Source organism: Rattus rattus, chromosome 5, assembly GCF_011064425.1.
Source record: "Rattus rattus isolate New Zealand chromosome 5, Rrattus_CSIRO_v1, whole genome shotgun sequence".
Classification (NCBI taxonomy): domain Eukaryota; kingdom Metazoa; phylum Chordata; class Mammalia; order Rodentia; family Muridae; genus Rattus; species Rattus rattus.
This window is the reverse complement of record NC_046158.1, coordinates 105,503,868-105,525,730: the sequence shown is the minus strand read 5'-3', so window position 1 is coordinate 105,525,730 and position 21,863 is coordinate 105,503,868. Positions and strand designations below refer to the sequence as shown.

At 43.0% G+C, this 21,863-nt stretch overlaps 1 protein-coding gene across 4 annotated transcripts in view; it reads left to right on the top strand.

Annotated features, from left to right (window-relative positions):
• Positions 1 to 17,622: 17,622 nt before the first annotated feature.
• Gabpb1 (GA binding protein transcription factor subunit beta 1) overlaps positions 17,623 to 21,863 on the top strand; it is a 43,158-nt gene continuing 38,917 nt past the window's right edge. For 3 of the 4 annotated variants that reach the window (XM_032904134.1, XM_032904137.1, XM_032904139.1), the window contains exon 1: positions 18,563 to 18,892. The gene's annotated coding sequence lies outside the window, so the exon portion shown is untranslated. Of the gene's footprint in view, positions 17,932 to 18,562; positions 18,893 to 21,863 lie in introns of those variants that run through there. The other variant, XM_032904135.1, reaches the window with a different exon arrangement.

Below are 21,863 nucleotides of genomic sequence, written 5' to 3'. Positions count from 1 at the left end.
ATAGTATTGAGGATTGCAAGCAAGGCAAGTCCTCTATCACTAAGCTATATCCCCAGTCTTCTTATATTCTATCTGAGACATGGACACTGAGCCGATGCTGTGCTCATTCTGTAGCTCAGGGAGGCCTTGAACTTGTGATCTTCCTGCCTGGGCCTCCTGAGTAGCTTGGACTATAGGGCTGTGGTCAACTAGGCCTAGATAACTTTTTAAGCCAGGTTTTGGACATTGTAATGTTCTTTGTTTATTTTAGATAACACCCTTTAACACACACGCCTTTAGCAAGTGTTTTCTCCTAGTCTGTGACTGTTTTCCTTCTACTGAGTACTCTCAGTTTTTAAGAGTGTGAAAATCTTAAGTTGAAAAGCTTAAGCAACTTTGCTTTGAGTCATTTGAAGTGAGTTTTTAATCTCAAGACAGATGAAGAGATGTGGAGGCAGAATTACTTCCTGGGGGCTGAACGTACTTAATTATGGGAATGATTGTTGCAGTTTTGCTAGGTCTCAAGTGTCCAAAGTACTCTCATGTTAAGAATGGTCTAAGCCAGGCATGTTGGTGCCTCAACATTTGCAAGGCTGAGGCAGAAGAACTGTGAGCTCAAGGCTATCCTAGGTGACATAGTGAGGCATTTGTACCTACGTCCAGCATTTTAAGGCCAGGTAAGCACAAACTATGTGGCCACGGCTGCCTGGAATTCACTGCGTAGCCCAAGCAGGCTCCAAACTCCTGCTGCAGTGTTAGGATCAGAGGATGAGCCACCACACACTTAAAAGAGGGGTGTGTGTGTGTGTGTGTGTGTGTGTGTGTGTGTGCATGCACGCACATGCTATAACACAGGACCCTCTACAGCACAGGATCTGATGTGAAGATCTTTCCAAAGGCTTTTTTTTTTTCTTTTTTCTTTTTTTTCGGAACTTGGGTACCGTACCCAGGGCCTTGCGCTTGCTAGGCAAGTGCTCTACCGCTGAGCTAAATCCCCAACCCCTTTCCAAAGGCTTTTTGACAATACTATAGAAGGCCAATACTAATGAGAAAATTAGACAGTTAATCATACATGTTAAGATTTGTACTTTAGTGAGAACATAGTGAGACACAACCTTCTGATCCTTGTATTTCCTTTGCCCCAGTTCAAATAAAAGATTAATTTTCCTGAGGTAGCAGGAATGGAAGATTTTGTTCTTGAGTTATGCTGGAAAATTTACACTTGAGTTGAACTAGGGAATGAATACTGAAAAGGACCCAGTTTTTCCCTTTGGGCTCCTTTAGGAAGGCTGAGTGTCAGGAATGCCTATAAATAATAGCTAGAGAGAGAATCTTCCAAACTTTATATAGGGGACAGGAATGAGGGGGTGCAGAGATGGTCCAGTGGATCTAGCACTTGCTGATCTTACAGAGGATCCAGTCAGATCCCAGCACCCACATGGCAGCTCGCAATTGCCCATAACTCCAGTTCCATAACTCCAGTTCTGACCTTTGTGTGCTCCTGCACACACGCATAAACACAATCTATACACACACACACACACATACACACAAATAAATATTTTTATTAAAATAAAGGAATAGTTGGAAAGATACACTGTGTTCTTGGGTGAGAAATGCAATGTTATTGGAATGTCATTTCTCTCCAAATCACATTTTCAGTGGAAGGGAATATCCATCAAATTGTACAGTCTTGGAGGCAATAATGTATTATTTTTAAAATCAAGAATTTATAATGCCCAGACATTGATTGCTTCTATTCCCAACAGCTGAGTTCCTGAGGTACAAAGGCTCAAGGCCAGCCTGAGTTATACAATTAGATGCTGTCTCAAAACAGATCAAACATAACAACAACAAAACGAGTCTTTGATATGAGGTATGTATGTATGTATGTATGTATGTATGTATGTATGTATGTATGTATTTGAGACAGGGTTTCTCTGGATAACTTTGGCTGTCCTGGAACTCAGAGATCTGCTTGCCTGTGTCTCCTGAGTGCTGGGATTAAAGGCATGTGCCACCACCATCTGGCTTATTTTTATTTCTTTGAAAGTTAGTTTACCAGGGCTTTTCCCATCTATTACCCAGATATCTGTATTAAAGGCTTTTTTGTTTATTTTGTTTTGTTTTGGTGTAACTATTCTCCCAAATGATGAATGATTTATGATTACTTTACTCCAATTACTACCAATTAACACCTCAGCCAACATAATTATTGATCTCCACCCTTCTTCATTCCATCATTATTTTTCCTTGAGCTTCAGGAATTGTCCTCAAGGATACCAGAAAAGTCTCTAACCCTTAATCTTCCTGGTTCACACTCCCCAGTGCTGAGATTTCAGGAATGTGCCAGAATACCTAACTAAGCTTTCTCTTACTTATTAACTTGTAGAAATTCTTATTCTGGGCACAAGCCTTATTTATTTACATATTAACATTTTATTTTTTTAAAAAAGAATTATTTATGTCTATGAATAGATTGTTGCTATCTTCAGACATACGGAAGAGGGCATTGGATCCTGATACAGATGGTTGTGAGCCACCATGTGGTTGCTGGGAATTGAACTCAGGACCTCTGGAAGAGCAGCCAGTGATCTTTAACTGCTGAGCCATCTCTCCAGCCCCATATATTAATATTTTCTTTCATCCTGTAGCTTGCCTTTTAATATTCTTATTAGTATTGTGGTGGTTTGAATATGTTTGGCCCATGGAAAGTGACACTTTTTAGGAGGTGTGGCTTTATTGGAATAGGTGTGGCCTTGTTGAAGAAAATGTGTCAATGTGTAGGTGGGCTTTGAGGACTTCTAGTGTTCAAGCTCCATCCAGTGCAGAAGAGAGTCTCTCCTGGCTGCTTGTGGGAAGACAGTCTCCTGGCTGCTTTTGGATCAAGATGAAGAACTCGGGTTGGGGATTTAGCTCAGTGGGAGAGCGCTTGCCTAGCAAGCGCAAGGCCCTGGGTTCGGTCCCCAGCTCTGAAAAAGAGAAAAAAAAAAAAAAGATGAAGAACTCTCATCTCCTCCCAAACCAAGCTTGCAGGCTGCCTTGTTGCCTCAATGGACTGGACCTCTGAAACTGTAATCCAGCCCCAATTAAATGTTTGCCTTTATAAGAGTTGCCTTGGCCATGGTGTCTCTTCATGGCAATAACGCCCTAACTATGATGGATGTCAATTGTAGTATGCATGGAAAACGCCCCGAGAAGGCTCTTGTATTTGAGCACTTAGTCCCCAGATGGTAGCACTGTCCGAGGAGGTTTGGAGCCTTTGGCAGGTGAAACCTTCCTGGAGGAAGCATCTGGTAAAGGTGGCCTTTATAGCTCGGTCCCACTTCCTGTTCTCTGCTTCCTGTATAAGGGTGAAATGTGCTCTCTGCTTCCTTACTGCCTGGAGCAGCTCACCATGATGGACCCAATCCCTCCAGTGTGTGTGTGTGTGTGTGTGTGTGTGTGTGTGTGTATATATATATATATATATATATATATTCCTTCTTCTCTAAGTTGCTTTGTCAGGGTATTTTATCAGAGTAACAGAGAAATAACTATAATACAGTGTCTATAGATGAATTTTTTTTTTCTTTTTTTCGGAGCTGGGGATTGAACCCAGGGCCTTGCGCTTGCTAGGCAAGCGCTCTACCACTGAGCTAAATCCCCAACCCTTATAGATGAATTTTTATGTACAAAATGTGATTATTTAATAGTTTTAATGATCCCATACTTCCCCTTTATGTTTTTTGTGTGTGTCCTATTTAAGAAAATCTTGCCTATTTCAAGTCATGAAGAAATACTTTGATAGTTTTTTTTCTACAGACTTTATTGCTTTACTTGTGATTTTTTAAAAATATTTATTTATTTATTTTATATGAGTACACTGTCCCTATCTTCAGACACACCAGAAGAGGGCATCAGATCCCATCACAGATGGGCCACCATGTGGTTGCTGGGAATTGAACTCAGGACCTCTGGAACAGCAGTCGGTGCTCTTAACCACTGAGCCATCTCTCCAGCCTTTTCCTGTGATTTTTAAAATGCCTGAGTTAGAAATTATGAAAGTCACTAGGTAGATCAATCTGGCCTCAAACTCCCAAACATCCACCTGCCTCTGCCACCTCCCATCCTGGCTTAAATTTTAAAGAAGGAACACTGTGTTCTGTGGTATGAAATCTGAGGGAGTCTTAGGAGCAGCGCTCTATAGCAGGAAAGCCAGGGTAGACAATTACATGACTCTCAATCTACTTCAGCTAAGCCATCCTGCTAAAAAGGCCATGGAGCAACACACTATTCCAAAATCAGCTTCTGGAATAACCAGGAGAGCCTATAAAACGCAGGGCTAGGAACGTAACTCAGGTGGCAGAGTGCCTGCATAGCATACACAGAGCCCCGGCTTCATCCAGCACTGCATGAAATGGATGTGCTGCACATCTCTAATCCTAGCATTTGGGAGGTGCATAGTGAGTTGGAGGCCAGCCTGGAATACATGTGACTGTAACCAAATGACTTGCAGGAAAACAGTGAGACAATCTGAATTAGCATGTGGTTTTTTAAAAATCATTGTCATCATCACCATCACCACCATCATCATCATCATCACCATCACCTATCTCCTATGCCTAGAAAACCCTGGTACAGAAACATTTAGTCTTTTTGAGGCTAATCTTTCCTTTCCATTGAATTGTGAAATGCTGCGTATAGGGTCATGTGTTTGAGCTAATTCTCAGCTGATGACAGTGGTTTAGAAGGTGTGGAGCCTTTAGGAGGTAGGAGCCTTGCTGGAGGAAGTAGGTCAGGCCTTGTGATATTATACCCGACATAATGCACCCAGGCTATACATGCAAACAAGTCATTCCTCTCTAAACTTGCTTCTTGTCAGATATTTGGTCATAGCCACAAAGTCCCTAATGACATTCCTTCCTCGGTAACTCTGATACCGTGAGTTTCCCGTCGTTTATTTCCTCCTTTCTACCTACAGTTCTTAAATCTTCTCCACAGTTTCTCTTTCAACCTGTAAACAAAACTCGCCAATTCATTTTGCCTCAGTTACTGTCCTCATGAACTCTTCCTTCACTGCCAAAGTCCATAAGGAACAATCATATCTGCTGTGTCTTAGGGTTTCTATTGCTGTGAGGAGACAAGATGACCATGACAAGTCCTAAAAAAGGCAAACATTTAATCGGGGCTGGCTTACAGTTCAGAGGTTCAGTCCATTATCCTGGTGGGAAGCATGGCAGTGTGCGGGCACGCATGGTGCGGGAGAAGGAACTGAGAGTTCTACATCTTGATTCACAGGCATCAGGAGAGACTGAACTACACTAGCCTAGCTTGAGCATCTGAGACCTCAAAGCCCACCCGTGCCGTGACACTCATTCTAACAAGGCCACACCCACTCCAACAAGGCCACACCCACTCCAACAAGGCCACACCTCCTAATAGTACCACTCCCTACGGGCCAAACATTCAAACACGTGAGTCTTTGGGACCGTACCTATTCAAACTAATTGGCCAAGTTGTTCATTGTACATTTGCTCTTAGCAAACTGGACAAAAAGTCAATAAGTGACCTATTTGTCTCGTTTCTACCAATGTATTAAAACTGTGCTTTTAATGCTCCCAAGAACCAGTATGTTCCAAATGTGGTTTTGTTTTTTTTGTTTTTTTTTCATTTCTCCCATGCCTTAGCTCTCATTTCTTATTTTTGTTAAGGAGATACTCAGGTTGTCAATAGCAATGACTCATGTCTGTAACACATGTTTATTCAGTCCTTCCTTTTATTCTTCTTGTATTTTATTTTATTTTATTTTATTGCTGTGGTGATGGGCTAGGGGTGGAATCCAGGGCTTTCCTAGTCCAGTGCTCAGTCAATTATTCTGTTTCTGCAACATCATGAACATACCATTATAACAGTCTTTACCAGTGATAAATATGAATATACTTCCTGAGACTGTCTTCCCTATTAAATTTTTAGTCTCGGGCTGGAAAGGTGGCTCAGTGGTTAAGAGCACTGACTGCTGTTCCTAGAGGTCCTGAGTTCAATTCCCAGCAACCACGTGGTGGCTCACAACCATATGTAATGGGATGCTCTCTTCTGAAGTGTCTGAAGACAGCTACAGTGTACTGACATATAAATAAATAAGTCTTTAAAAATTTTTTTAGTCTCAAAAGCAAGCATCAAAATAACGTTCATCCTTGCAACTCTGGTGTTTATCATAATACCTTGCACAGAGACATCTATAATTTGAGTGCAAGTAGTCCAGACTAATCCCCAAACTACTGTCAGGCAGAGAGCAGCCTGAATTCTTTGTTCCGTCTGCTCTCACTTCCCAAGAGCTGGGATTCCAGCATGTACTATTGGTCAGTGTGTAGCACCCATTTCCTGTTATAACAACATACCTGAAATTGAGTACTTTATAAAGAAAGATGTTCATTCATTGTAGTTTTGGAGCCTGAAAGCCCCAGATCGGGAAACCTATGCTTTGTTTCCAGTGGGAGGCTTCCGGAGTTGCATCATGGCAGAGTAAGGACAATGCCAACAGCTGCATGAAGGACAGAGCACGTGTGAGGCTTACCTTAATGTACAATTACTTCCTCTCTTGGGAGCTACTCAGGGTCCTGGAAAAACTACACTATTTCTTTCTAAGGACAGGGCCACTTACCTCATCAGCTTCTCGTGGGCCCTACCCCTTCAAGTACCTCTCAACATTGCCTAACTGGTTCTAAGGTCCAGCATCGGAACTCTTGGAAGCCACATTCAAATCATAACAGATGGCAATCACTGAACAGCTAGAGACTTGAACTTGTCACCAAGGGCCTTGTCCACAGGGTGCCTACATCATCTGCACACCAGGGCTTGGCTTTTTGTCAGGTCAAATTGCCACATCTCAAGAGCACAATGTTCCAAGGCTAGAGTGCTAGAGACAGGCCCAAGAGTGCAGCTGGAAGATCAGCTCTGCTCCGGTCCTCAGAAACTGGTAACGTAGGTTTCTGTTAGTAAGACTGCTGCCTGGCAGCCAGGCGTGGCGCACGCAGTGGACCTGCCACTGACAGGACAATGAGCTGTCACCCATTTCTTCATTGGTTTGTAGACTGCTTTGTAGAGAAGAAGGAAGATGCTAGTTATTCAGTACCATGGGAGGTGCTGTAATAGAACCAAGACTTGAAAGTATGTACATCTGAGTCTCCAGCACGAGCTCTTTCTACCTCATCTTTAACACACTCATGTTTCCACAGAAACAACCAGAGTATCTTGAGCCTTGAGGGGAGCATAACCCTTTAGGACCAACGTCAAATTTGCATCAAATATGCCTTTGAGGAAATGCCTGGGAAAGAGAAAGGCAAAGATTCTTCCTTTATAAGAGCCCTGGAGCACTCAAAAGAGTAGTGGAAGTGAGGCAAGCCAGGGAGCAGCCTAGAATGGAAGGCACACTGAGTGCGCCATGCCTGGCTATCAGAGGCCAGATTTTAAACTCCAAAGCCAGTTCCTTCTTCCTTTCCCCCACTTGCTGAGTAATCAGTAGGAAACGTCATCTATGTCTCAAGATTCCTGAATTGCAATACATGTCTTTTTTCCTCAACAAAAACTAGGCTTCGTCTCTACGTTTTACATCTTGTTCATTTTATTGTTTTTTTTTTTTTTTTTTTTTCTGGGGAAACCCAGGGCCTTGCGCTTCCTAGGCAAGCGCTCTACCACTATTAAATCATTTTTTTTTTGTTGTTCTTTTTTTTTTTTTTTCATCTTGTTCATTTTAAAGCTTCTCATGTATATGATCTTGTCACCATTCTGGGGAAACTTTTGCTCCATTTTAGTTAGGGTTTCTATTGACGTGATGAAAAAACACGACCAAAAGCAAGTTGGGGAGGAAAGGGTCTTTTACACTCATGCTTAGCAGTCATGGCTGGGATGGAGAGATGGGGCTCAGTGTTTAAGAGCACTGATTTTCCGGAAAACCCTGGTTCAATTTTCAGCACCCACATGGTAGTTCACACTGTAATTCCAGTTCCAGAGCATCCAACACTCTCCTACAGCCATACATGCATGCCATACACGCATGCCACAGATACAGGCAAAACACCAGTGCAAGTAAAACTAAATTAATCAATCACAAAAATGTAAAAAAGCAGTCATGGAAGAATTCAAGCAGGGTGGGTGCTTGCTTACTTCCTCTCTATGACTTAATCCATATGCTATCTTATAGCACCCAAGACCACCCAGCTCAAGGGTAGCATTGCCGGCAGAGGGCTGGGCCTTCTCCCATCAATCACTAATTAAGAAAATGCACTACAGCTGGATCTTATGGAGTCATTTTCTTTTCTTTTTTTCTTTTTTCTTTTTTTCGGAGCTGGGGACCGAACCCAGGGCCTTGCGCTTGCTAGGCAAGCGCTCTACCACTGAGCTAAACCCCCAACCCCATGGAGTCATTTTCTCAATCGATGTTCCCTCCTCTTAGATGACTCTTGTTTTTTATCAAGTTGAAATAAAATTAGCCGGCACCCCCCACAGCTCCCAGTTAATCTCTAGGAAATACCTTTACAGACTTTGGTATGTCTTAGTTGACTCCAAAGCCAATGCAACTGATACCCAAGATTAACCATCAATGGCTTTAGGATGAAATCATTGCTTATTACTTTGACAATCCTAGGTGTGTGCTGAGAACGTCATCCATAGGCTCAGGTACTTAAATACTGAGTCCCCAGTTGATGGCACTGTTTGGGTCTGTGTAGGAGTTGTGGCCTTGCTGGAGGGAGTGGATTACTGGACTTGTTTTGACATTTCAAGCCAACTGACATTCCCAGTTCATGTTCTCTGCTTCCTGTTTGTGGATTAAGATGTAATCTCTAGATTTCCTGCTGCAGTCCTCATGCCTGCCTGTCATGGAAAACTCCAGGACAAACCAGAACACTTCCCCACCATGATGGCCATTGACCCTTGTCCCCCTGGATGCTAACTAAACTCAAATACATGCTTTCTCTAAGTTGCTTTGTCATGGTGGGTTTTTTCCCTTCTTCTTCCTTCTTACCTCCCTCCCTCTCCCCCCTCCTCCTGTAGCCTTGGCTGTCCCAGAACTCAAAGACCCACCTACCCTGCCTCCCGGTGCCACCACTGCCCAGCAGTCATGGTGTTTTATTATGTCAATAGGAAGGTAACTAACACAGTGATCCTTGGAGAAATCCACTTGCTCTATGTTTTATAAGTTAAATGACAAAATGTAGATAATGGCACATTTGTTTATAACATAGTTTACTGAAAAGTTTAAGCTGATTGTTGGGACTACTCAAAACAAAAGGATTCATTTCAAAATATTAGTGCTGAGAACATGGCTGGGTCACTGCCACCCTCCAACCAAAACAAAACCCCAGACATCAAAACACACACACACAGATCTTGTCTCAATTAAGAAACAGTTTATTCTGAAATCATATAGTGATCATGGCCTGGAAACACAGATTCAAATTGCCTCAAGTCCACATTTCAACATGGTATCAGTTTCATGAAGTTTTTACAGTAATAGACCAAAGGAAGCCATAAATCGAAGACTTTTTTTTAAAACCCCTCTGAGACAGGGTGTTATGGTGTGGTTCTGGCTGGCTTCTAACTCATAAAAGATCCACCTGCTTCTGCCTCCTGAATGCTGGGATTAAAGCCTTGGCCCACCACACCCAGCATTCACTTTTCCCTACTAAAGAAGTCTTAAATTGGGTATGGGAGTACATACCTTTAACCCCATCATTCAGGTGGAACAGGCAGTCAAATGTCTGAATCCAAGGCTAACCTGGGCTAGAGTGAGTTCTAGAATAACCAGGCTATACCCAGAAATCCTGTCTTGAAAACCAACTCCCCTCCAAACAAAACAAAAACCCAATATTCTCAGGAGAAGCTATAAATATGTAAGAAATTTCGAGAAGTTAATTCTAATCATCGTGTCTCTGTTTGAGGGTTTCAAATTTTCATCACCCAGTAGCCGCTGATGTGGCTAAGCGGTAAGGGAGCTAGCAGCGGAGTTTGAGGATTGGACAAAATTACCACTAACAGATTAGCTAAGAAAGCAGTTTATTTCTGTACAACTGCGTTTATAACCTGTGGCAGTGGGGACTTTACACTGTCCCTTATGAAAAAAAATACTTTAAAAATTACATTTTTGGGGGGTGGTGGTGGACATGCACATGCTGTGGTACACATGTGGCAGTCTGAGGACAACTCACAAGAGTCAGCTCCCCTCTTGTACCATGTAGGACATGGGGATCAAATGCAGGTCATCAGGCTTGGTGGCAAGCGCCTTTACCTGCTGAACCGTATCAGAATCTGCTCTTTAGCAGTTTCCTCCACGGTTAAAACCTCCCATCAAAAGAGGCAGCTCATTCAGACACAGGATGTGTATAGGGAGGTGAAATAATCCATCCATCAGGGAAGCTCAATCGTTAATCTCAGGAAGGAACTCAAAATAGCTCCAAGAAGTCCCTGAAACCAACAAAAAGATTCACTATACTCCTCCCTCTCCATTGCGTAGATAAGCAGTAGAGACTGTTTGAAAGGCACTCTCAGACAAGCCGAGCTGCCTAGAACAGCAGTCTTAGGACTCAGCAAAGTCAGTTATGAAGTAGCAATGAAAGTAAATTTATGGTTGGGAGTTCCTAAGACCACTGAGATATGTGTTTTTCAGTGATCATGACCCACAGGTTGAAAACTGGTAGGCTAGAAGAGTATCAGACAAGCCACACTGCTTAGAAGAGGCAGACCTGGCAAGCTGCCCCGAAGATGCTCAGAACAATTCAACTACCTAGAAAAGAAATTCTCTGAGTTGTTGAGCTGCCAATGGGTTCAACAGTGTGACCCAGGTTCCCAGCCCTGTGAACTGTCACCCACACTGGAGTGGGATTTTGGTAATGTCATTTCTGCTCTGTAAACAATCCTAATAAAACTATTGTTCACCACCTTGGAATTTCTTGGTCTCCTTATTTGGACTATCATGTTCACCATCTATCAGCAGACATTTGTTCCCATTTCTCCCCAGGAGGAGTCACACAACACCATCCCAGAAAGTTGTTTCTTAAAGTGGACTCTGCCTCAGGTGAAGGCACTATGGATACTATCAGAATGATACCGAAAGGCTTATAATACCAAATAAACCCACTGTTACTGCTTTCCTTAGTCATTGTGATTGTGACAAGAGGCAAATTAATGGGAGTGAGGTTCATTGTGGTAACATCTTGGCAGGGAAGGCAAGGTAGTGGGAGCTACTCTTGGCTGCAGCAGGAATGGAAGGCTACTGGCTCATTTCTAAGCAGTTTAGGAAGTGGACAGGACAGGAAGCAGGCTGGGCTATAAATATTAAGGCTTGCTCCACCCCCTCAACCAGCACTTCCTCTAGGTAAGCCCTGCATTCTAAATGTTCCACAATTTCTCAAAGCAGCATACCAGCTGAGGACCAAGCGTTCACACATTTGAACTTGTTGGGTGCATTTTATATCTAAACCTCAACACTATATTACTGGGGTATGGGAGTCGGTTCCCATAAATGTAAACAGTTGCACAAAAAAAAAAAAAAAAAAAAAAAAAGAAACAATTCAAGAGATGAAAATATTTAATAAAAAGACAGAATTTCTGAAGAAATGCTGAAAGGAAATAAACTTGGGAGGTCAAAAAGCTCAGAAGGAAGTATTCCAGACAGCATGGGTTGGAAAAGAGAAGGTGAGGTTACAGACAAGGCAGAGGAAATAAATTTAACAGCCAAGGAAAATGTTAAAGACAAAAAAACAAAAACAAACAAAAAAAAACCCAACAAAATAGATTATGTAGGAAATCTGAAATATCATAAAAAGACCAATGGCTGGGCACTAGTGGTGCTCACCTTTAATCCCAGTATTCCAGAGGAAAACACAGGATCTCTGAGTTTGAGCCCAGCCTGGTCTAAAGAGTGAATTCCAGGACAGCCAGGCCTACATAGAGAGACCCTGTCTTGAAAAGAAAAAAACAAAAACAAAAAGGTCAAATCTATGAATAATAAGTATAAAAAAGGAGGAAATGCAGGTCAAAGACCCAGAAAATATTTTCAACAAAATTACAGAAGAAATATAGGGAGTTGTTTATTAAGGTGCAAGAGGCATACGGAATACCAGAACCAGAAATAAAACTACCCAGTCACATAATAAAAACACTTAATACACAGAGCTAGGGATATTGAAAAAGGAAACAAAACAAAACAAAGTCACATATAAAGGCAGGCATACCAGATTAATGCCTGACTTCGATGGAAGCTTTGAAAGTTTCTGGTTCTACAAGCTCTCGGACCACAGATGCCAGCCAAGACTACTATATAAGTAAAACTATCAGGCATAATCAAAGGAGAAAGAAAATTTCTATGATGAAAACAGATTTAAGGAATTTATATCCATCAAGCCAGCTGTATAAAGGATACAAGTAGGAATACTTCAGACTGAAGAGAAGATTCAACATACCCAAGGGGGCACACACAATTTCAGAACAGTTAATCAATGCAAGTTTAAGAAAATACTATTGCCACAACAGAATAACAGGAATTAATAAACACTGTTAAACAAGACTTCATAGTAATGGTTTAAATTTTCTGGTAGACTGGATTAGAAACCAGAATCCATTGTTCTGCTGCCTCTCAGAAATACACCTCCCTATCAATAACAGATACTTCCTTAGGATAAAAAGACAGAAAAGGCGTTCCAATCAAATGTCACCAAGAAGCAAGAAGGTGTAACTATTTTGTATCTGAAAAAAAATAGAATACTATTTGTTCCCTTAAATTCTCTAACAAATTTTTCGAGAAAACAGACAATTTCACATATTCTCTCTTAAATAATGCACTGTGTCTTTGTGCCAAGGAATTCACTAGATGCCAGTTCAGAATTAAGAGGCCTGTTTGGAATTCTGCTTCTAACACTTAGGTTCTTGGTAATTTGAGGCAAGTTATTCAACACAACTCATTGGGAACGACAAGGCTAATATAGTAATACCTGTTTCAATTATTATTTTGAGCACTGAGTGAGAAACTGTTAACAAGATATGCTCAGTGGGTGGCATTTAATAAACAGGGGCTGGGAGGCCAGAGAGAGAAGGCTCGGTTGAGAGCAATTGTGTGTTCTGTCAGAGGACCCAAGTTCAATTGGTATCTTCTGAAAACTTGGTCCTTCTGATTCTTTATAACTCTAGAGCAGCTTTACAAAAATGATTCGAAAGGCTGGGGTGTAGCTGGGTTAACAGAGACCCAGTCTGGCATGCCCCAGGTCCTGGATTTGATCCCCTGTACCAGTTATCTGCTTGGGAAGGGAGACTAGAAGATCAGGAACTGGAGGTCATAGTTACACAGAGGCCAACCTCAGCTACGTAAGACCCTTAAAAGAGAAAAAAAAACCCAACCAAAGAAATTGTTTTATAAAACAAAAATTACAAGAAAATGGGAATTTAAAAAACATAGCTTTGGGGGTTGGGGATTTAGCTCAGTGGTAGAGCGCTTGCCTAGGAAGCGCAAGGCCCTGGGTTCGGTCCCCAGCTCCGAAAAAAAGAAAAGAAAAAAAAAAAAACCCAAAAAACAAAAAACATAGCTTTGGATGGTCTATTTATAGATACTCATCTGTTAAATTGTCCTGTGCTTCTAAATTCTCACTCTTTCTTAAATGGCTTGTCTCGTGACAAAGGGTCTGAGGACTACACTAATGAGCCAGACTTTTGGTTGCATTCTTCTAGAATAACTAAAATTAAAACTGAGTGTCACAGTCGAAGGGATGGAAGGAAGCACTGCCATAGGTAGGTGTAGCACACAGCCACCTAGTGGTATCCTTCTAGCTTTAAACACTCCGAGTTTCTAGGGTCAAATTCACAATCCTTTAGTTTAGCACATCAGACTTTCATGTCTATTCTCAAACTTTTGGGGAGGGGTGGTAGCGGGGCAGTGCTAGGCATACTCAGGGTATTGCTAAGACAGGCAGGCCCTCTATATCTATATACTCAGCCATTACAACTTTTCTCTCCTTTGTGTTTTTCTTTTTCTGATACAGGGTCTATCTAGATTCACCTGCCTCTGCCTTCCAAGTGCTAGGGTTATCCAACCGAAATATTCTTTTTTTTTTTTTAAAGATTTATTCATTTATTATATATAAGTACACTGTAGCTGTCTTCAGACACACCAGAGAAGGGCATCAGATCTCATTACAGATGGTTGTGAGCCACCATGTGGTTGCTGGGAATTGAACTCAGGACCTCTGGAAGAGTAGTCGGGTGCTCTTAACCACTGAGCCATCTCTCCAGCCCCAACCGAAATATTCTTAATCTAGAAATTTACTTTTAAAACCTAGACTTTGGGCTGGGGATTTAGCTTACTTTAGGCAAAGGCCCTGGGTTCGGTCCCCAACCCCGAAAAAAAAAAAAAAAAAAAAAAAAAAAAAAAAAAAAGAACAAAACCTAGACTTTAAGGTAAAGTTAAAATGAGCATGGCTTAGTCACCACCAAACTTTTTAATAACTGGAGCCAGGTGGACAGGTAAATCAACGTTTCAATTTTATGAATGCTTTTAAAAGAAGTATGCTTTTTTTTTGGTTCTTTTTTTCGGAGCTGGGGATCGAACCCAGGGCCTTGCGCTTCCTAGGCAAGCGCTCTACCACTGAGCTAAATCCCCAACCCCAAGAAGTATGCTTTTAAAATAATTTATATACGAGATTTCAAATACTGAGGAAAAAATAAAACTTTTTCATATAGATCAAACACACCAATTTTTCTCTCTTTTCTTTTTTGGCTTTTTGAGACAGGGTTTCTCTGTATAGCTTTGCTTGTCCTGGACTATATAGTCCAGGCTGGCCTTGATCCAACTGCCTTCACTTCCAGAACAGCTGGATTAAAGGTGGACCCTCCACTGCCTGGCTCATATTTATTTTTAATGAAGCCACTACAAAATTGTGAGTAGCTTATACCTTTACCCGACGGCAGTAGCCCAGGCAACCACACTCAAAGCTTAGCGAGCACTGATTCCTCCCCCTCACTCACACTAGATGAGACAGGTTATGTCTAACAACTCTCATGGATCCATCTTTCTCCATCCCTACTGCTCTCTGTGTTACTCCACTCCTGAGGCTTTCAGTGGTGACTTCGTCTTCCTGAAGCTGCAGACTCGTATTCCTTACCTCCTTCCCTTTGCTCCCCTAGACTTATTGGCCTTAAAGTTCACAAACTGCCTTCTTCCCAGCCAGGGCTTAGCTCAGACACCACCTCAGGGGAAGACTACCAGGAACCAAGTGCCAATATTTTGTCAGTTTTTTCACTTGGAGAACTGCTTCACACGGTTACCCTTTGGTTTTCTTTGTGAAATTATTATGGGACATTATCCGTCTGTTTTAAAACTCCAGTTGCTCTCCCTCCCACCAGCAACAGTAGCTGAAGCCAAGTTCTTTGCCGCTGCTTTTATCTTTGCTAGCCCACACAGGGCTAGAAGGAATGCGTGCTCCAGCAAATGCTGAAGGAACACAACAGCTGATTGACAGGTTCACAGCCCTTACATGGTCAGACAGACGCTTCCCCTTCCCTAGCACAGTCCTCCCTTTGCTTTTTTCAGTGAACACGCTACCATCCCTCAGCTACTCTGACAGACCTGACAGTCACCTTTGACATCTCCTCCAGTAATTCTCACATTGTCAAGCACATTCTCTGAATTCCCAGCACGAAGTTGTGATTTTCTTGAATCCTACTTGTGACTACCTCAACCTGTGTAGTCAGTTTTACAAACTACTGCTTCTCTATGCCTGGGGTGTTTTACTGAAGTTACCAGTCATAAACAGCAATCCATTGATTAAGGTGACATTTGTGGCAGTCATGCAACCTCCACAGGCACATTTTTGGGAATGCTTGAAATGATGTCGTCTCCCCAGTGTCTGTCTACTAAACCTTTGCATTATTGTTTCCTTCAACTGGAAGGCCTTCACCAACTCCTGTATTAAATCGAGTCACTTTTATGGGGCTATCTGATTCCCCTGTCAGGTAAGCGTGCGTGCGTGTGCCTGTCTGTGGCAGGGGAATCTTCTGAGATGACACCATATTCAGCTTTTCTGGCATAACCCCGATGATGTATACTTGTTTAGCTGCTATAGCACAATGAAGGCAAGAATTTTGCAGCAATTAACTGAATATTTACTCAAAATATTATGGAAAGGAATAACGATTTAAAAAAATTCATAGGAGCTGGAGAGATGGCTCAGAGGTTAAGAGCACTGACTACTTTTCTGGAGGTCCTGGGTCAATTCCCAGCATCCACATGGTAGTTTACAACCATCTGTAATGAGATCTGATGCACTCTTCTAGTGTGTCTGAAGACAGCTACAGTTTACTCATAAAATAAACAAATCTTAAAAACATATTAAAAACAAAACAAATTCGTAAGAGCTGGAGGTATTGGTGCACAGCTCTAATCCCAGCACCTGGGAGGCAGAGGCAGGTGGATCTCTGTGATTTCAAGCCCAGCAGGTCTACATAGTGAATTCCAGGCCACCCAGAGCTTCATACAGTGAGACCTGTCTCAAAAACAAAACAAACAAAAAACAAACCCCAAAACCCCAATGACAAAAGCCCATGAAATAAAATATTAAATCAAAAGAAAAAAGACGAACGATGCTATCCCCATATTGTTTACTTTGCTATGTTTTAGTCACACTGGCTACAAACTTTCACTATATAAATAAGGCAAGTGTCTTTATCTGAGGTCAGGCACACACACACACAAATCAAATCAGTAAACAATTTGGACCTCATTTAAGCCTTTCATTCCTAGGTTAAATTCTTGGTTGTGTCTCAGACATTCTCATTCCTAGATACCTGATGCCAAAAGTTCCACGGGTAGTGGAGTTCTCTGTTAAATATACCAAAGTGGAACTTTGAAAATCACATGTGAAGTAAATTTATAAGGTTTTTTCTTCACAAATCACCATCTCCCAATGAATTCTTGGTACATTAAAAATGAAATACAACACCAGGCATGGGGGTACACGCCTTTAATCCCAGCAATAAAGAAGCAGAGGAAGGCAGATTCTTTTGAGTTTGAGGGCTACCCTGGTCTACAAAGCGAGTTCCGGGACAGGCAGGACTGTTAAAAGAAAAAAAATCTTGCCTCGAAAACAAAAATCCTGACACTACAAACAGGAGAAAAGTGTCACTATTACATTAGAAAAAAAAAACAAACCGCAGAAACATCCTCGTCACACAGGACCAGTTAACACCAGATGCAAGAGGACACATCCTTTGTTCCTGCACTGGCCCCACAACCAGCGATTCCGGGTACCTTCTAAGACCACGGTAAGCTAACTCTTAGGTTCCTGGCTGCCCTTCCGCCTGCCGAGAATCTCTTAGAATACCCCGCAGTCAAGTCCAAGCGTCCCGAAGTGCCTGCGCTTTACGTGTCACGCCGGGGAGAACTTAGCACACGCACCCCAACTCCCACACATCCCGCCCCACGACGCGGCGCGAATACCCGGCCGCGCACATGGCCACCGCAGCGCTCACCCCGCTGCCGCGCAGGCGCCGGGCGAGCCGGGACTCGCGGTCGCCCAGTGGATCATTCCGCCGCAGCCTTTGTGTGGCCGAACGCTAGAAATGGCTTATTTCCTTTCTCTCTGTTTAAAGTCAAAACCAGACCCTTTCGTCCCTCTTTCCCGCCGGAACAGGGCTCGGGGAGGGCGGCGGCAGACTTGCTCCTGGGCCAGTGGGGCGGAAACCGGCGCGGTTGGCGAGGCCGCCGCAGGCATGCTGGGAGCTCGCCCGCCGTGTCCCTCCGCGCCGACGGGGACTTTTCGGTGGGGATTTTGGGCGCCGACCAGACGCGGCATTTTCGGAAAATAGCGCCCTGTGCAGCGAAGCGCTCTGTGTGTGGCGGGGCCGCGTCAGCCCTGCCGGCTCCGAGGCGCCGCGGTCCCCGCACCTCCTCCCGCTGCTCCCCCGCCGCCGCTCCCGAAGCTTTTCCAGGTCAGTGCGGGTCTGTGTAGGGCCCTGTTACCACCGGATGTGGAAGTTGATCTCTTCGCTGGTAAAAAATAATTCCACTTCCCCCGGAACCCAGATCATCCCCGCGATTTCCTGTTTATTGCATTAAGGCGCCGGGTTTCCGGGGCTCCTGGCCCCGCTTGTTTGGCGGGGGTCGGCGGGGTCGGTCTGGGTGTCCGCGCCGCCGCCGCCGCGCTTTGTCCGCCCGGCGCTTGGCTTCTGGGAGGGGCGGCAGACATGGTGGCGGCCGCCGCCCCCTCCTCGGCCAGGCGCCGCGGCCTCCTGCGGGCCCCACGGGCCGGAGTTTCCGTGGGGTCGCCATGGCCGTGGGGGTACGGGCCGGTGGGGCGAGCGGCGGGACAGGCGTCGCGGCCCCCGCCCGCTCCTTTGTCTTGGCGGCCTGAAGGCCCGGCCGGGCCCGGCCGACGACAAGAGGGAGGGAAGGCCCGGCTGCGCCTCCCCGCTGGAGCCCACGGACCGGGGGCGCTCGGATTTCGGCGGTAACAGCCGGGCCCGGGCAGGGTAGACCGGACAGTCTCGAAGGGAGAGAGCCTGCCATTCTCAGTAGCCGAGACTTGCCCCGGAGACTTCGCCGCCGGAACCCACGCGAGCGCGGGTGCGGAAAAGAAGCCGCGAGTTTCGTCGGTCATGTCTTGCCAGGGCACAGATTGGTGTTGTGTGTGCTGTTGTGAACGTCTCCCACGGTGTTGAAGCCGCGTGCCTAGCTTGAAGTGTGCATCTCCAAAATGAAAGCGAAGTTAAGCGGGCCTACTTGTTGTGTTTTTCCCTTGGAACTCTTGCTTTAAGCCCATTTCCACTGTGTCTAATAGACATTTGTTTAAAGCAGGGAGCGAGACCCATAGTACTTCCGAATGGGAGCTTCATAACATGGAAATAATTTTAAAGAGTTCTTTCTCCAGACACTGGTTTTCTGTCTATTCAGGCAAGTTACTTTCAGAAGTGTAATTTTTACTGGGGGGGTGGGGGTGGGGAAGAGAACGTTGGTGTGCTTTTTCTTGTGAAGTAGTTGCCTTCCCAGAATTGAAAACGCACCGAATTTGGTATGCAGAAGATAGTTTATCTCGCAGAGATTCACCCGGATTAATTTAAATTTAACTGATAGATTTTGACTCCTAGGCCTTCAGACTCTGACTTTAAGTTTTAAGGAAACTGATGGCTTATTCCTTTATTCATTTTTCTTATTTTGTGAAAAATCAAGTTATTTTATGTGTTAACTCATGACTTAGGCAAGAGTCACACTGTCTTACACTTTTGCAAACCTTTTTAATGCCTAGTTGAACAGAAAACAGATTCTTGAATCTCTTTTTGCAGGCCGTCTTGTGATATTATACACATAACCAGTGGAAAACGCAGTATATCATGCTTTTTTTTATTTAAATGACATCCCATCCTTGTGTTCAGCATGTTAAATACAATCAGGATATTGTGCAAGACAAACTTAAAAGAGTGTATTTTGAGGGAGAAGGCTCTAACTTTCTAAAAGATGGGCATTTAGATGTCTAAGCCTTACAAAGATTTAATGTACCTCTAGTCTTGAAATCTGGAAATAGTTCAAGTGACAAGATATTTTAAGTTCCAGTCCTTATGCTTAATGATGTGCACATATAACAAGCTTGTAAAGACCTGCGTGTAATTAGCTTTTTTCAAGAGGACACGTGCACCTTAGGAGCTTCAGACTTCGGTGGAAAGTGAGATGTTTGCCGAAACAAAATGCATATATAATTTGCATGTGTAAGCCTTAGCCTCTTCCCTGACTCTGGGCTTCTTGGATGTGGGTGATTAATCTGTAATATTTCAAGATGAGTTTGTGGTTAATGGCTTTGGAAGGAAGCTGAGTTTTCAGTGGTTTTTTTTTTTTTTTTTTTTTTTTTTTTTGTTTTTTTTTTTTCGTGTTTCTGCTGTTCCATCAACAGGAAGCATCTGGCCATTCTTCATGTAGTTGTCAGAAAGTGCCAGGTGCATTTTTAATGTTTGCTGCTATTCATATAAAAATTGGATCTTAATTTTAACTTGATTTTTTTTTTTATCCTACCCCCACTCCTGGCATTTAAAAAACCTGTAGTATCTCTTTAAGTGTAGGTAAGGCAAACATTACAAAGTCAAAATTTGTCGCATGAAATTTTAAGTCAGAGATTCAAGTTTTGAGTGAGCAAGTTTCTGGCAAATTGTCTTGTCATTAAATGCACTGATGAGACCCAGTCCTTACCTCACTGGAGATATTAGAGACTCATGCCAAGTCAGGTTCTTGGACATCTAGGAACTTGTTTATAGATTGACAAATATGAGAATTTGACATCTGTGTATATGTCATGTAGTGTACAAATTAAGGTTGTTAGTATTTGTCTCCTAAACTACTTATGTGTTGGGACCCATTCACTCCCTTTGCTCTAGTTTATAAATATATAATTGCAAACTTAATGTGAGTAGGGAAAGCTTTCCAGGGACCTCATGGCTTTTCAACTAAACATTACATTTCTGTAGCATTAGTATCTCAACTTTGGGTCAGTAGTAATTAGCCTTTTCTTATCTAAGGATGACTGTTCCTTTGTCCCTGTAAAAGATAAATCCAGTGCCAGAAGAAGTTAGAAGTAGGACCTGTTTCTCAGCACTGTGGTGTTGTCCACAAAGGTTAGTGCATCTTTATTTGGACTGAAGATGCTTATGACATCGCAGTAGGGTTTTAGGCAGAAAGGGATTTCTCCTCCAAAGATAAGTCTGGATTTATCTCGATGGACTAAAAAGGCAAAAGATGCCAGTTGGAACTTTTTTGGTCACAGGACACTCCTATGTGCTGTAGTTGTCTCATTTGTAAGTAGGGATCATTCTAGAATCATGGTGGGGACAATTAAATAAATTCTTACATATAAAGTGGTTACAATGATGCCTTAGAGTAGCACTTTTTTTTTCTTTATATGCTGCCACTTTTTAATACAGTTCTTATGTTGTGGTGACCCCCTAACCATAAATTATTTCATTGCTACTTTGTAACTGTAAATACATGAATTGTAATGTAAGTATCTGTTTCCAATAGTCTTGGGTAACCCCTGTGAAAGCATTGTTTAATACACCACACCCCTACAACTACCCCCAAGGGATCACAACCTATAGGTTGAGAACTACTGCCTTAAATAATTGATAGATTTGTTGTTTTTATTTCTGTATAGCTCCAATTTTCTCCATATTCATCATGTAGTCAGGCTGATCTTAAACTTGGAGTACTTATTCCCTTGCTTCAGCTTAACAGGCTAGGCTTACAGTCATGAGCCACCATGCCCAACTTAGTACATAGTTGTTATGGGGTCTCAGCCCCACTATCCAGACCCTTGTAATCAATAATCTTGGATGGAATGTGTGTACATATGCATTTATATACACACATATATATGCAAATTAATGTTATGTAACCTTTGGAAGGAGTTCAATGCAGTGTCCTCTTTCAAACATATCTTAGCTGGAAATTGTTCACGTTTTTAGGCTAAGTGGGATATATTAAATGGCCTGCTTTTGGTTCTGGTAAGGTTTTTGTATTTTTATTTATTGTGCATGAGTGCAAGAGGGCCATGGCACACTTTAACTAGAGGTTAAAGGACATTTTGAGAGCTGGTTCTTTCTTCACTATGTGGGCCTAGGATCAGTCAGGACAGGACAGGCTTGGTCGCAAAGATCTTTGTCCTGGGCTGGAGAGAAGCCTGCTTGAGAGCACTCGCTGCTGGCTCCAGAGCATTCTAGTTCAGTTGTTAGCCCCCTTGTCAGACAGCGTATGACTGCTTGTAATTTCAGTTCTGGGGTATGTGACCCCACTCCACTCCTGCACATTTGTGGCATCCTGTTCTTGTGCATCACACACATGAAAATACCCCTTTCCTCCTGAGCCAGCTCACCAGCCACTGTGA